At 35.5% G+C, this 12715-nt stretch overlaps 1 protein-coding gene across 4 annotated transcripts in view; it reads right to left on the reverse strand.

Annotated features, from left to right (window-relative positions):
* NFATC1 (nuclear factor of activated T cells 1) overlaps positions 1–12715 on the reverse strand; it is a 143940-nt gene that overhangs the window by 13487 nt on the left and 117738 nt on the right. The window lies entirely within an intron of this gene.

Raw genomic sequence — 12715 nt, forward strand, 5'->3', positions numbered from 1 at the left:
ACTACCTGCCTGAAGTAGAATCTGGGCCAGACTTTCGCTTGTTGCCCTTCTCACATCAAATCATGTTTTTTAAAGCCAAATTTGGACAGTGGATCCTTGAAATCACTCTTTCACAAACACAGATTGCTTTGAATTTCTCTTTAAAGAGATTCTATCTGGTGAAAACAGGGCAGATTGCTAGCGGGCCAGACGAAGAACGGACAATCACTTTCTCCATTGAGGTTTTAACCTTTTTATTCATTGGATTAGATCCCTTTTAGATCCCTTTAGTGATTTCTTCCAACCATTTACCAAGAGGAAATAACTCTGCAGCGCTGGGAGCCTGGGAATTCCTAGAAAGCAATCTTAAATCTATAAAATAATTGAAGTGTAGTTTTAGTGAGCTCTTCAGTTCAGTTCTGATTTTTTATTACAACATCAACAAGTGTTTAATTTGTTTTAAAGTTGAGGTTCTTAAATCTGAGTGATATACAGTAGTTTACAGCTTGCTGGCAGGACTACTGCAGGGGAAAAAAATAATAAAGAGCACATAAAGAGTGTTCTGAGTTTGACATTATAAAGCAAGGAGCCAAGCCAAAAGCAGCAATGCTCTCCCAGCCTCTGGCCGACTCTGGGGCCTTCTCATGCAATGACCAATTTCATCTCTTAACCAATTTCATCTGAAGACTGTAATTAAAAGAGAAATATTTTAATCGGTAATTCCCTTCCCCCCCAAATAAGCATTTACAGATGTTAACTAGTGAGGCAATTTGCTAAGTGGTAGTGCTGTTACACCACCACTATTAATTTTAGGAGGTCAAGTTCAAACTTATAAAGGGTTTTCTTGAAGTTCGGGTTCCTAATTCCTAATGGCGATAGGCCCATTTCTTATCTAACAGCATTGTGGCATCACACAAGTGTGAGGAGCAGAGTTGAGAATTGTATACAGGCACTTGCAGTCAAATGCATTTCTTTTGAACTTGGCTGATTTCTAAATTACATACAGCCAATTGCTATATTCTCAGGCAGGCATTAAAAAATTAAGTGATTCTGTTCCTACCCTAACTTTAAATGAACAATTATGTATTCAAATCAGCATCTTTTCAAAGCCCTGTTAAATGCAATTGTGGAGATCCAGAGTAGAAGCATTGGAGACAATCTACTTTTTGATATAATTTTGGTCCTTTAAAGTAATAAAATGGAGGGGCTTTAAAAAAGTTGTTGTCCTCTGAGAACTTAAAAAAAAGGGACTGAGGAGGAGGGGTTTTTTTCCTCAGCTGGCTTAAAACTCTGTAACCAGATGCCTTTGCTTGTGTTGAATGCACACGTGTCAGTCCCACTTCTGCAATGTTAGCTGAAGTGGAACTATTTTTTCCTCAGAGCCAAGTATTTCATGATTTATACAGCCGTATCAAATATCTCTGGAGAACCTTGCAAGGTGATGGCGAAAACCTCAGTTCTGACATTTACAGCCCAGACACAGTTGTCTGATGGAAAGCCCCCCCCTCCTCCCCCCTCTCTCTGGTCACTGGCTTTGAATGGAGCCAAAGCTTGAGTAAATCAGCAGAATTTCTTGATTTTTCTAAGGGCTGTGAACACTAAGTGTTTTCCGGTACCTGCTTCCTCTGCCATATCTAAAACAACAGCAGCTGCTTGAACCTGATAGAGAAGCATCCCAGAGTGAAAATTTTCACAAGTGGGGTGGGAAAGAAAAGGAAAAAAAAAAAAAAACGGGGAGAGAGGGGGAGGAGGTAGAATGCATTATTCAGAGAAGAGATAACACATGCCTACATATTGCTTCTTGCCGATGATAGCCTCTAAGCTGAGAGCAACGAAGTTAAAAGCAAACTCTCTATAGAGACCATGGGAATAAGAAGTTTCCATGCTGGCTAGGAAAACAGGGAAAGCCCCAAAGTACTTGTTCTATTGTACAGCCTATCATATGTTGATTAGCTAATGTCTCCAAAGGACCGATAAGGAAGGATAAGTGACTCAGATGTGAAAGCTTGTGTCCCTTTCTTTACTCTGACTGTCTTTTTGAAAGTGTTTTGAATATTTTCATCACGGGAAAGTTTGGGTTATGAGAAAAGAAAATAACAAAGGACCAGGAAATGTCACGGTGCTATTTTCAATCTGTTCTGTGTCTCGGTTTCTAGATCTGAGGACAAGCCCAGGTCAACAATCATAAGCTGCCATGCTGATGATGGTTGGTTTATTTTATTGTTGACAGGAATGTAAATATACACAGATGCGATCTCCTGCTTCAAATCATAAATGCAATAGGCAAAAAAGATAGAACAACCGTGTCTCCAAACCCCGTTCTAGTTTCTGTATTTGAAAAGAGATGTCATGGAGTAGAACAGGCATTTCCAACATGGCAACATGTTTGTGGATTTCAACTCCCAGAATTCCTCAGCCAGCCAGGAAGATCAAGGAATTGGACATTAGGAAAAGAGGATCAGACCAAAAAGAGGTGCCAGATGCCTTTGAATAAAGGAGCTGTAATAGTAGTTACAAGTTTGGAGAAGAAAGCGGAGCCTCCTCGCTGACAGACCATAGATCGTGACTCTCTGCGGCTATGGTCTGTGCTCTTTCGTTGGAGAGCCCCGATCATTACGATTAGGGGCTGAAGCTGCCTTGGAGGGGCAGCGGAGTAAGGGGAAGCCGCAAGCCAGGTTGAGGGGAGCCACATCTCCCCCCCGGGCTTGGTCTTTTTCCCCCCAAAGACGACTGCAGCGGTGGTTTAAAATGGCCACCCCGAAGAGGAGGACTCAGCTGGATTAAGATTTGTGCAGGAGGGAAGAAAGGGGTGGATAACATCTGAACCGGGACAACTGGCAGTACAACTAAACAAAAGTACCCCAGGATTAAGGCAACATGGAATTTTTAAGAAAAGAAAAGTGAGCAGCAAAATTACAAAGGGACAGGGGAAAAAAAAATTGACAGCTAAGCGGGGCTTCGAACCAGGAAAGGAAGAAGCTGGAACTAAAGATTTAACTAAATTGGACTAAAATATTTTGGGAATAAACAGGCATAAAATAAAGCTGGACTTAAGATTGTCAAAAAATAATAATAATAAAGTTTACAAATTGGAGACTGGACTGTGCTGGAATATTGAGGTTCGAAAAACCCTAAATAAAAAATAGGGGAAAAAGGTGAAGACTTTGTATAATGGAGAGTGCCACCTTTTGACAAAAACTTGAGCTCAAACAAAAAGGAAAGCATCCTGTTTCTGAATGAACTTGTGTGGATATAACATTAAAGAAATATTGAAACAAAGAAAGAATCTTAGAAAGTGAAAGCAGAACCAGAATAAAGAAAAAAGCAAGGAAAGATTGTGGGATTGATTGATGTTTTTGGTATAAACCCTGGGCTGGAATAACTGAGAACTTTAGAAAATTGAAAGAAGAAAGAAGGAAAGTAAAAGTGTTTTTTTTTTTTTGTGGACTTTAACGATCAAAAAATATAAGAGTGTGTAATGATGGTATCTCTTCGGGAATTAAAAATGGAACTTAAAAATATGAGAGAATTACTACACGAAAGAGGAGAATCACTTTGCTCTGTGTTAGAAAAAATGGAAATGGTGATTGAAGAACAAGAAAGAGCTTCAGAGGAGGAGGAGAAGGCATTTTAAATAGACAATTAACACAAAGAACACTACAAAGAAGTGGGGAAAGAAGGGAGGTTAAAAAGTTGAGATTTAAGAAGGCAATCAAAAGGGGGAATACCTGTGAAGTCGGGAAAGGCAGAAAGACCCAGCAGAAAAGGGGAAAGGAAGATATTAAGAAAGAGAGGGATATAAACTGGAATGAGAAAAGATATGGGGAAAAGAGGGGGAGGAGAAGCAGTAAGAAACAGGTACATGAAATAAAGAAATACGGAAATAGTAAAATGTTGAAAATAAATTGTTTTTCAGAGATAATGGTTGATGAATTAAAAAGGGGATTCTGCAGGGTGACAAGGGATAATAAGAATATTTATGCAATTAAAAATATTTAGAAAATAGGGTAATATAGATACTGATAACACTTATTAAAAATCAAGGGCGGAAAATATGCTGCGGAATCCAAGTGAAAAGATGTAATGATTATTACTGTAACTTCTTAAAAATAATGGTTTATTGGGAATTAAGATGAGGGAATAAAGGTATATTTTAATCATTGAGCTGTCACACTCAAAACAGTAAAAGGGGGGAACCTATACTTTTTTTTTTTTCTTTAGTGTTAAAATTTGTATTAATCTAGAATTTATAAAAAGAATGTGTAATGGAAAGGGAATATGACAGACTAAAGAACCAACTAAATTAATAAGTTAATATAGACTATTAAAAGCAAGGAGAGACATTGGTAACCTTTTTAATTTTCATTATTATTATTATTATTATTATTTGGCAAACACATATTGTTTATCTTTATTTTTAAAATAAATATTAAAGGATTATATTTGAAATAATTGAAATGAAACAAAAAGATGTTTTGATTGAGATTAATGAAAGAGGCTAGAATTAATGTGTTTGTTTCTCTCCTTACTGAAAATTTAGAATGGAAAAGGTAATAATAGAATTAAGTATGCATATATGAATGTATAATTGCTGTCATATTTGTATGTAAAGGTGATCATCCAGAAACATGCTGTCTACTAAAAAGAGATTTTTGTTTTTAATGTGAAAAACTGAATAAAGTTTGTTTAAAAAAAATAAGTGGTTGCAAGTTTGTGGCAGTGCAGATTGTCTTCAAAGGAGTTTCAACAGGAGATATGAAGGGGGCCATTTATTGCACAATTTACATGATTATTTGACTCAAAGATCTGTATTAATTAGTGTATTCAATTTAGCTGGATTTTTTTGTTGGACAAATAGCACGGCACAGAATTTGATCTCGGGGTGGGGGATACATTTATCATAATAGTAAAAATTTATACTTATGTAAAGATATTATGCAGTGGTATATTATATTCAAGGAGAGCCATTTTGGTGTCCTGATTAAGGCGTCAGGCTAGAGATTGTAAATTCTAGTCCTGTCTTAGACACAAAGCCAGCTGGATGGCCCTTGGCCACTCTCTCTAAGCCTTAGGAAGGAAGCAATGGCAAACCACTTCTGAAATCTTGCCAAGAATCCTGAGGGACTAGTCCAGGCAGTTGTTAGGAGTCAATATGTCCTTGAAGGAACAAAATTAATAATTAATTAATCATATTCTATATGTAATATAGCATATCATGTGGTATACATTCTTAGCTATCAAAGAACTAAGGAAGGTGCAGATAAGATAATGGAAGTTTGCAATAGTATTCTGTTTCTTGAGAGTAGAAAACTGGATAATATACTATTTCTATTTTTGGCCAAGGTAAATTCAAGAAAGAAAGAAAGGAAGAAAGGAAGAAAGAAAGAAAGAAAGAAAGAAAGAAAGAAAGAAAGAAAGAAAGAAAGAAAGAAAGAAGGAAGGAAGAAAGAAAGAAAGAAAGAAAGAAAGAAAGGAAGAAAGAAAGGAAGAAAGAAGGAAGAAAGGAAGAAAAGAAAAAGAAAGAAAGAAAGAAAGAAAGAAAGGAAGGAAGAAGAAGAAAGAAGGAGAGAGAGAAAGAAAGAAAGAAGGAAGGAAGGAAGGAAGGAAGGAAGGAAGGAAGGAAGAAAGAAAGAAAGAAAGAAAGAAAGAAAGAAAGAAAGAAAGAAAGAAAGAAAGAGGGAATTACTAAGTTTCAAAACTTGCATTTTGTGGCTAAATTACATAAAGAAAAGAAAACCTACCCAAGCTTAGTAAAACTGTTTAATATTTCCATTTAAAATTTGATCCTCATGAATCTCATTTGTGGATCTGAGCCATTTTTTGCAGACTTTTTCATAAGAGTGAATTTGCAAATTCTTGACTAATTCTCAAATGACTGGATGGAGAAGGTTGACAAACAAAATTATTTTTGATATTTTTAATCTCATATACCTACACACTGTTAAGAACCATGGTTAAGGCAATCAGTTTTTGTTCTTTTTCTGGTTAAAATGAACTCTCATGATATTTCTGAACTGGATTGCTATCTGAAAATTACTTTGCACAGATGTTTCTCAATTAGTTTTAAAAATAGTTTTAAAAATTATGTAGTTATTATATTCTGTGCTTTCAGTTTCTGTTATGTTGGTCCAGGGTTTTCCCATGCAACAGCAACTATGAATATGCAACAAACTCAGTGCTGTAATTTTTATATATATATTTATAATTTTTGAATACACATACACACATACATTCATTATTCCAATTAACCTCTATACATTTTTTTAGTCTTCATCTCAGTAATCTAATTCACTAGTATCTAATTAATCCACATGTCTAATCTATATATCTTAGTATGTGGTTTATTACTTGGATCTAGCCCAGAAACTGAGAAGCACATTATTATATCTTACCTTTCCTCAAAACAATCAACAATCAAAACATTTAAAAAACAAGCCAAATTTTAAAAAACTGAAAAACAAAATAGACCAAATCCCAACGCATTTGTCACGATAGCTGACAGTCTCTCAGAAATGCCTTTTCCTCACACCTCTGGAAACATGGTTTCCTCTAATCCTCAGGGCAAGAGGGAAGTACTGTAGGTAGTTTAGAAGACTAACTACCTCTCATGTTCCTCTTGCTGAAGCTCTAAAATAAGGTCCTTATTCAGGAGGCAAGGATCAGAGATGGGAAACAGGATATTTTCCAGTCTCTCCTGCCAGCCAAATGAAGATCTTCACCTTCACTGCTTCTTTCTCATTTCCTACCTTCTCCCGTACCTCCTGGAAAGGACTGCGACTGGCCCTGACAGCAACAGTAGCTTACTAGCATACTCAGGTAAAGTGTGACTTGATGTCAACTTTACTAGACAGATAAGCTAGAAAATATAACCAGATAAGCTAATACTGGGTTGTTGTTTTTTGTAAAATTACGTTCACAGAATCTTGCAAACCACAAAGTACCATTTTTCCACCATCAACATTACAACCCGAGAAATTAAGGTCTTCTGAGCCTCTTGCTCCACTATTATCCAGCTGTGGGCTATGCTGTCTCTTCTCTGAAGAGCATTTCTTGGATCATTCTCTCAAGGTCTTTTCCACATACCATTGCAGGTTTCTCTGGCAGCCATAGGACAACAGGCTACAGCATATTGAAATTTGTGAGAAGATGAGTGCTGGTCATGAATCTCCCTTAGGCTCCTACGGCATACCACATACAACATTTACAACAGAATATAGCTTCTAGGAGATCTCTTTGTTCTAATTTTAGCCTGTCTCAGTGGCAGGTTAGTGTCACGATTGCAATGATATGTTTTCAACCATTGAAAGTCGCCCTTGCAAGGATATATTTTCATCAGATAGGAATCAGGCCATTTTGGGTGTTGGGGGAAGGACAATGTGAGGCCAAAATGTCAATAAAGTTGCTGCCACTTCCTATTCAAGGGGTAGGGTAGGGCTTTCCATACATCAATTTGTACTACTTCAATAACTTCTATGAAAAAATCTTAATCTGGGCTATACTATGTTTTGGACATACTGCATATAGAAAGGATTTTCTGTAAATGAATCAAATCAACTAGGATCTAATGACTTATATCCTTCTTCTATTTTCCCAGAAGGCTCTCCAGCAGAGGTGGAGACGTGCAATTGTATTTCACTATCTATATTGTGAAAATATATTTTCCTCTTAATAAGTCCACAGATTCTTAAATTGATCTTTATAAAAGTAATAGGAATAGCACTTAGACTTATGTATCACTTCATAGTGCTTTACAGCCCCCTCTAAGTGGTTTACAGACTCAGCATATTGCCCCCAGCAATCTGGATCCTCATTTTACTGACTTCAGAAGGATGGAAGGCTGAGTCAACCTTGTGCTGGTCTGAATCGAACTCCTGGAGTGAGCAGTGAATTAGCCTGTATTCTAACCTCTATACTGTATTCTAACTTGCACCACCACGGCTAATGATCTTTTTGGGGAGGTGGGTGGGAATAATTTTTAACAATATTAACATTGGTGATAGCCATTGGTTTTTAAGCTCCTCTTTTCTGAGTCTACACCATTCAACATTTTAATGACAATATCTTCGAAATATACAACAATGTACTCAAGGAATGGCTACCAAAGATTTGAGTGAAATTTCTCCTGCAAAATTTCAGTAAAAACAATCTCTGTTCTGGATCGTTATCAATAGTAATTTTATATATTTTACAACAGTGAATTGTTGGATCATAAGAATGACTGAATTTTTTAAAGAAAACAGCAAAAGCACAATTTATCTGCTACTTGTCTGAATTTAAAGGAACTGGCCTTTCTAAACTATGATCTTTCTCATTCAGAAAAAGTAATGTCAATATAGAAGCACATTTAAGTGAACATAACTCTAGCTGATTAGTCTGGAACAGTTGCAGTATTTTTCAATATGGCTAGATTCTCTGGGCAATTGTAGTACCATATCTGGAGAGCCACAGGCTGTCCACTTTGACCTTGCACAGTGAGGTCATATTACTTTCCTCTACCTTTTTCAGCATTTAGGAATATGCAACACACTTTTTCACAATGTTAAAATCCTACTAAGGCTGATGTATGGCATGAAAAATTAGACTTTAGCCCATTTTATTAAACAGTAGATCAGTAAATTAGATTTTAAAATGAATTTAAGGTTGTAGATTTTATTCATATTTTCATGAAACTATAAGTGCATTTTATTCCATGTCAAACTATTTTTCCACCATCAAGTTACTTTTCCTACCTCTTAGGTGATATAAGCTGAAATGCTTCATCTACTTCTGGAAGAGGGTTGGTCTAGAGGGCACTTTCTTTGAAGAAATAAAAATCAGCTATAGTGGAAGAAATGTTACACATATCATTACATACCCATTAACTGTGTGAAAGATGACTATTTGAGTTTGCTTTGAGATTCTGCTGAAATCCACATTGGAATTGTGTTATCTTTTAGCCCGAGTTTTCTAATGCTACTCCCAAGTCTCATAGTTTTAGTATGAAAATAATCGTAAACGTTGCTGAATTGCCTGTAATGTCTTTAAACTCCTTTTCAACTCTTCCCTTCTGTAATTTAGAACAGGAAAATTTTGGAGCTTTTTTTGAAGCAGCAAATATTACTTATTTCCTGAAGAGATTGGGGATGTGATCTATGTACATATTTTTGAATGAAACTAATGTACCACAGCAATACTTCAAAGACTCACAGAAAGCTCACATTTTAGCAGTTGCTATGTCCCTAATCTAGTATTGAAAGATAATGCTAAATGCTAAATGATAATGCTAAATGAAAGATAATGCATAATGAGAAAATGCTAAAAAACCCACCAAAAATATAGATATGGCTACAGAATCTTAGCCTTGGAGAAAGTTGTACTAATGTCCAAAGTTCAACTGCAGTGTTAAAATATGATCCCAGAATTGAAAACTTCAACACCATACCATTATGGAAGGAATAGACATGAAAAGTAAATCACATACTTGCAATATAGAAAATTCTAGGTTCAATCCTTGACATAAATAAAAGATAAAAGAGAACCCATTAATAAAAATAATGGAAAATGATTTTGCCTAAGACCTTCTTTCTGATTAGAAATGAGAAAGGAATTTGTGTCGTTCAAGATATGATACCTCAAAAGAGATATGAAATGTGTCAGAAAATAACAAGAATCAAGGGGTTTTTTGTGACAGTGAATATTAAGTCAGTAGAAATGTTTATTATAAAGAATAATTAACCATTTAGGATTTTCAGATTCCAAAATGATTTAAAATATGATACAAATATCCATTTTATCAAATGAGTATAGTTTATATTAATGGAAAGTATTGGTTGATAATCTGAATTTGTTTTCAGGGGATAATCCACATTGTCTGAGATGTCTAACTTCTTTCAATTTAAGATTAGGTTTAAGAATATTTCAATGATTAAATTAATATTTTCAATATTAATTAGGAATGATAAAGAACTTCAGAATAGTGCAGGGAAATGGACTGATGGGAAAGTGGGCTAATCACTAAGATTCCAAAGGGTTCAGAAGCTAGATTTGTCTGGATCAGTGATATTGAAATGCTATTCTGCTTACTCTTCTCTTTATTGTATATTATACTCAATAGATGTCTGAAGATGTTCATCATGTTGACAAAAGTTGAAGAATTTCAACATTACCATATAGTGATGTACAATTAGGTAGCATCAATGTACTGTATTGATGATTTCTTACCTTGACCTGACAGATGAGATCTCCAAGTGACTACACGTAGATGATACAAAATCATCTGATGTAACATTCTGCTAAATCCAAGCAGATCATAGTTAAACCAATGCTAGGAAGAGGAAACTGCTTGGGACACTCACGTACATTATTTGGAAAACTATGCAAAAAGGCAGAATCCAGATGTAATGATGTAAACACATTATGCTGACAGAACTTCATCCTGTTTGACAGAGATCAGCAGCTCAACTTTCCCTTATAACTTTTCCAATAAAATTTACAACTGTGTATATTTTCCCATTTTTGAGACAAAATAAAAATATTTTATACCTTTTTTACCTTTGTGAGATGTTTCTTTTTGGTGTTATCATGGACATTATCCTTTACAAAGAAAAGACCATAATGACAGCAATCTCATGGATTACAGTGAGCAGACCAATCTTTTAGAAGCAAACCAAGAATCTGTCCGTTTTCTTTAAAAACAACAACCCAAAATCAACAGTTGTCAAGTATATCTAAGAAAAACAATCTCCCATGTTGCATCTCTAAAAGCAAATGCTGGGCTTAGACTGTCAGTACTATGTTCAGTAAACATAATAATCCTGCATTTTTGGCTATTATCATAGGCCTAGTGCAATTTCCATTAAACCAGATGGGAGTTTTGATACTGAGCAAAATATTTCCTAGCAAATATTAAGTAATCAAGCAAATTCCAATAATAGAATTACTCTACGGTTTTATTTGGAACTTGGAGAACTGGTCATTTAATTTTTGACAAAGAAGATTGATTATGTTTTAAAAGTTGGATACTTCAAATATAGTGAAAATAAAAACATAACATCCAACAACAAACTTCTGAAACTCTGCTCTCGCCTTTCTAGTCACTTGGACTTTTTGTATCTCTACCCTCTAATATGGCCATCCTTGATTCTCCCTTCTTTTCTGTATCTTCCGTCATGATTCCCAAAGCCACTTTGGCATCTTGCAAATCCTCTCCTAATTTACACCATGTCATAGATTATCGTCCTCTACAGGCACAAATTGTGTATTTCCTAGTAATCATATGTCTTGATGGTTTCCCCAGTGGTAAAGAGTTTCCCAGTCCAAAATGAATGGATTAATTAATCTACACATGCTTTAAAACTGCCAAAGAGCTATATTATATTTTATGAGATATGCTCCTAAATAAAAATAGTAGTTTTTTCCTCTAGGGCCTGTGCCAATCCACAATGTCCCAAATTATTTTTCATATAACAATACTCCTGCATCTGGCTATGATAGAAAAAAAAATAACACACTGAGTAAGGATGACCAAAATCTTGAAGACCAAGGCCCTTCATTGGCCCCAACGTGGCTGCTGGCTGACTTTCAGAAATTATTCTTCAAAAAAATAATTTATCCAGAAGCAGTTCTGTCAAGACAAACCAGGTCATTAGAGCAATGAGAGTTTATACAGCTCCCACAGTGGCTGTGGACTGACCTGCCAACACTACACAGCTCTCAAGTGATACTCCCCAGAAATATTTCAAATGAATATCATATTTCAGTGATGAATGCAAGCATTTGAACAAAGCTTTTTCAGGAAAGCTCTGTAAGTTTCTGGACAATATACATTTTCTTTGGCAACATCCCAGGCTTATAAGTAAACAAAAATTCTGAAACTTATGTGCAACACAATCTTATCCACTAAGCAATATTATGGCCATTTTAAACATCCTTCCTATTTAGAATGACATGATGAAAGGAAGCAAATGTCTGAAATGGGAAATGACTCTCAACTGTCTTTCAATTTTTTCTGTGTGAGAGATATTTGGGCTAAAGGAAGCAGTTGCGCAAAATGTCACAAAGATCACCATATTTGTTGGATTGAATGCTGCCCTTCAATGTACATTAAATGTTTCTTTGCAAAACACTTCCACGATGCATCAAAAATTACAGGACATCTGTTTTATTTCTTTTCTGCTCTTAGTTTTGCTCGTTACTCATATTAAATATTTGAACATCAGGGAAAAAGGGAGACAAAAGGTTTTTGGTCTTTTACATAAAAGCACAACTTTGGTCCCTCGGTTTTAGTGTGGTGCTCTTAAATGTTGCATTCTCAGCCAACACATTCCATTTTGACAGACAATTCCCTTTCAATGTCTAAAAAAAAATTAAGATGTATTCTAGTAGATGCCAAGTGTGACAATGAAATTAGGTTCCTTCTTTTTTAGGCATCCATCTTGCATTCTCCTACAGCTACACATAACAATGCTATCATAAATAAGCAACATTTAGGGCAGCTTGTTCCCCATTACTTCTCATTACAGTCTTCAAGTTGAGGACAATTGCTTAGAATTACACTGCCAAAACTTCCTTTTTTTCACCAGTTAGCTAATTTATTTACCTGGTGCACTCTAAACAGACTGCAATGGCAATGCCCAGAATTTGGAAAGAGAGTTAAAGTCACCATTTTATCCAAGCATGATGACTTGGCATTATCATACAATAATCTTTCTTCTCCTTCCATATTGAAACTGTTACAAATGTATGCAACTTGTTCTGT

The sequence above is a fragment of the Notechis scutatus genome, chromosome 3, assembly GCF_049901735.1.
Source record: "Notechis scutatus isolate UNSWTSFEM ecotype Mainland chromosome 3, rNotScu1.2, whole genome shotgun sequence".
Lineage (NCBI taxonomy): Eukaryota > Metazoa > Chordata > Lepidosauria > Squamata > Elapidae > Notechis > Notechis scutatus.